The 2,919-nt window shown below is 39.2% G+C and overlaps 1 protein-coding gene across 4 annotated transcripts in view; it reads right to left on the bottom strand.

The window, feature by feature from the left end:
* Nucleotides 1-1,291: 1,291 nt before the first annotated feature.
* Nucleotides 1,292-2,919, bottom strand: part of LOC125042370 (eyes absent homolog 1-like) — a 51,230-nt gene continuing 49,602 nt past the window's right edge. For all 4 annotated transcript variants that reach the window (XM_047637944.1, XM_047637945.1, XM_047637942.1 and 1 more), the window contains exon 14: nt 1,292-2,919. This exon is cut by the window's right edge and continues 1,891 nt beyond it. The gene's annotated coding sequence lies outside the window, so the exon portion shown is untranslated.

Genomic DNA, 2,919 nt, shown 5'->3' with positions numbered 1-2,919 from the left:
CTGTGAGACAGGCGAGTAAGTCCTCTCCACAATCTGACCATTTTTTGTCATAGATTGGGCAATCTGTTGGGGAGATAGAGACAGTTCCGGTGCAATTATTGAGGGTTGGATGAGGTTCTGTAGGGATGGGATTACCACATAGATCAGTTAGTTTTGTTAATGCTATAACTTGGTTTTCAGTTGTCACTGTGACGAGACGGGAGTGGTCGGGTCGGCTACGGAAAGAGACTTTGCCTACTTGTTTTTGGAGGCATTGTTGGAAAAGGAGGGTGTTTTTAGAGTAGGGAGCTGTGGGAGGGATCACGAAAAATCGGTCCCATTTGGCTGGGCTAAATAGAGTATTTAGGATTCTTGTAGAGGTGGGGGTAGTAGAAGTGCGGGGACGTGTGGAGGAGGGAGTAGTGTTGAGGGGGGTAGAGTTATGGGGAGGTGGGCAATAAGGTTGTAAGGTAGTAATAAGGGGAGATGGGGTGGTTGATGAAGAAGGTTGTGGGAGTAAAGGTGTTGAAGTTGAGCATATTGGGAGAGTAGAAATGTCTCCTGGGGGTTGGTTGTTGATTAGGGTTGATACTGTACTAGTATGCATTGATGAGGGGGTAGTTGTTGCAGTGTTCGGAGCCGTGGTCAAAGGAGAGCCGGGATTGGGGCTATTTGATAAAGGGGCAAGACGTAACCCCTAAGAGTGGGGTTACGTCTTCATTATTGGCCATGATAAGCCTGAAGTATGTTGGGAAAAAAAAATAGTCCACCCCTCAGGGTCCCCTTGAGGGGTAAGGGCCAGGTATGGCAGGGGAATACCGTGCCCATGGTTCCCTCAGGCCGTTCAGGACTGACATAAAGTCAGCCTTTCATTCTTTCAGCACGGCTCTCACACCCTAGGAGGTGGATAGTAGAAGGGATTGGTGAAGAAACTAAAACGAAAAGTATGAGGGGGGAAAAAAGACTATGCAAAATTAGTTGAGTCGATGGCTGAGTACCAAGGTTGAGGAGTTCCCCATCGTTGGGTCTTAGTCTTCGTCTCCTAAGCCCCCCCACGACAACAACGGGCAAAGGATTGGGGGGTATGTAATATGGAATAACTTTCATAAATCTTTCATATATCTGTACAAATATTGCTTTCTAAATTTTAAAAACTGAATCACATTCTTTGGCTCCTTCTATACTGTTTTTCATTATAATTTTCAATATATTATTATCACTAATAGTTTCTGTTAGATTATATCAGTTATTTTTAACTGGGTTCACTTGCTTGACCATAATGTAAAGATAGGGATATAGGAAAAATGCAAAATAAAAGTATAGTAATTTATTACTCACATATTTGTAACCATACATTAATAAGAATTACAAATACTGAAGGAAATCCAGATATAGTCAGATTAACAGGAGATATTGCCTGCATTTTTTACAGTTAAACAAAAGTTTCGTACTTTTAGGTTGTGCATTAACTTCACATTTGAGTCCAAAAGTGCAAGTTTAAATTTTGTGACGTTGACCATTTTCACACAGGCAGTCTACCTACTACCTACTTTAAAAATAAAAGAGAATGGATACTGAAATTACATTTACAAAATCAGTTCAGTAGTTATGGATTTTTTACACTTCACCAAGAAGCTCAATCAGAGGATTATTGAGAGTCATAATTACTGCATCACATTCGTGTTCATTCCCACCGCAGGCATTTGTTTTTTAGAAGCTTGTGCATCAGTAGTAGATCATGGCTGGAAACTCTATCACATCAGAATCCTATTTTGCAGGATGAGAACTATTTTGCACTGGTATTCAGCTTCATAACAGCCAGTCCCATTGACGGGGTGCTAAAACCACAAAGGTCAGTCAATAAAATATTGATTAAAATCAGACAATACATTTTGAGCATCCTGCGAAAATTCCCATTTCGGAAAATTTTCTTGAAACCATCATCTTCTACTGGTACACAAAAATGAGACATGATCTGGGATGATGAATTTAAAGAACAGACACAATACTCCCACACGAAAACATATGGAGCAAATTTAAAGCCCACAAGACATCTTACTGTAAAACACCTGTATATGTAAATAAATATAAGTCCAGGAGTTTTACCTCACCCATTTTATGCCTGCCAATGCTCACTGACCGACTTTTTCAAAATAATAATAATGATCACGACAATCCCCATTAATTTCTTTGTGACGAAGGACATAGATGCAACCCTGCATTCGAAGATCTATCCCAGATACTTTCAACTGCTTTTGCAGTCAGGACTACCTACAGGCATTATAACAAATGGTTTGGAAATACATATGAAAGACATTATAATTATGACAAACAGAATGCTATTTAATTTGCTTAAAAGAAGAGTATGAAGGAGTAATGAGAACAATAAGAAGAATCTGTAGAAAATGTAAAATGATACTAAACAGAGTCGATTGGGACAGCGTGACTGGAATAGTAACTGTCTTGCGTGAACAGTTCCCAGCATTTGCCCTAAACAGAAGTATCACTGTAAATGCGCTCTGTTAATCAACAGGCGGATCTGGATATCCCCCTGATAAGAATTTCATTTCTCGAACACATTGGACTACTTCGGGAGGCAGCGCTGACGTACCAATTAAACCTAGTGAGATAAAAAGGTTTCACTTCCTAACAATTAAAGAAAAAGCAGCTTATTGCTGAGTTGCTATATTTCAGTTACGAAGTTATACTTAACAATAACTGATATCCTACATAAATATCAATCTACATGCAAGATATTTGGATAGCTTTATCATGTTCCCAGTTTGAAGGGTGAGAGAGTAATAAATATAATAAACAAAATGGGATTGAGGATATAGCCAAATGTACACCAACACTGATGCTAACCATATCACTGCATCAGTATAATACTTTACTCGCAATAATTTTCTTTAAAGTACAGCATCATCGCAGTCCTTCACT

The sequence above is a fragment of the Penaeus chinensis genome, chromosome 32 (genome assembly GCF_019202785.1).
Source record: "Penaeus chinensis breed Huanghai No. 1 chromosome 32, ASM1920278v2, whole genome shotgun sequence".
Classification (NCBI taxonomy): Eukaryota; Metazoa; Arthropoda; class Malacostraca; order Decapoda; family Penaeidae; genus Penaeus; species Penaeus chinensis.
The sequence above is the reverse complement of the archived record's forward strand: the minus strand, read 5'-3'. Positions and strand labels throughout refer to the sequence as shown.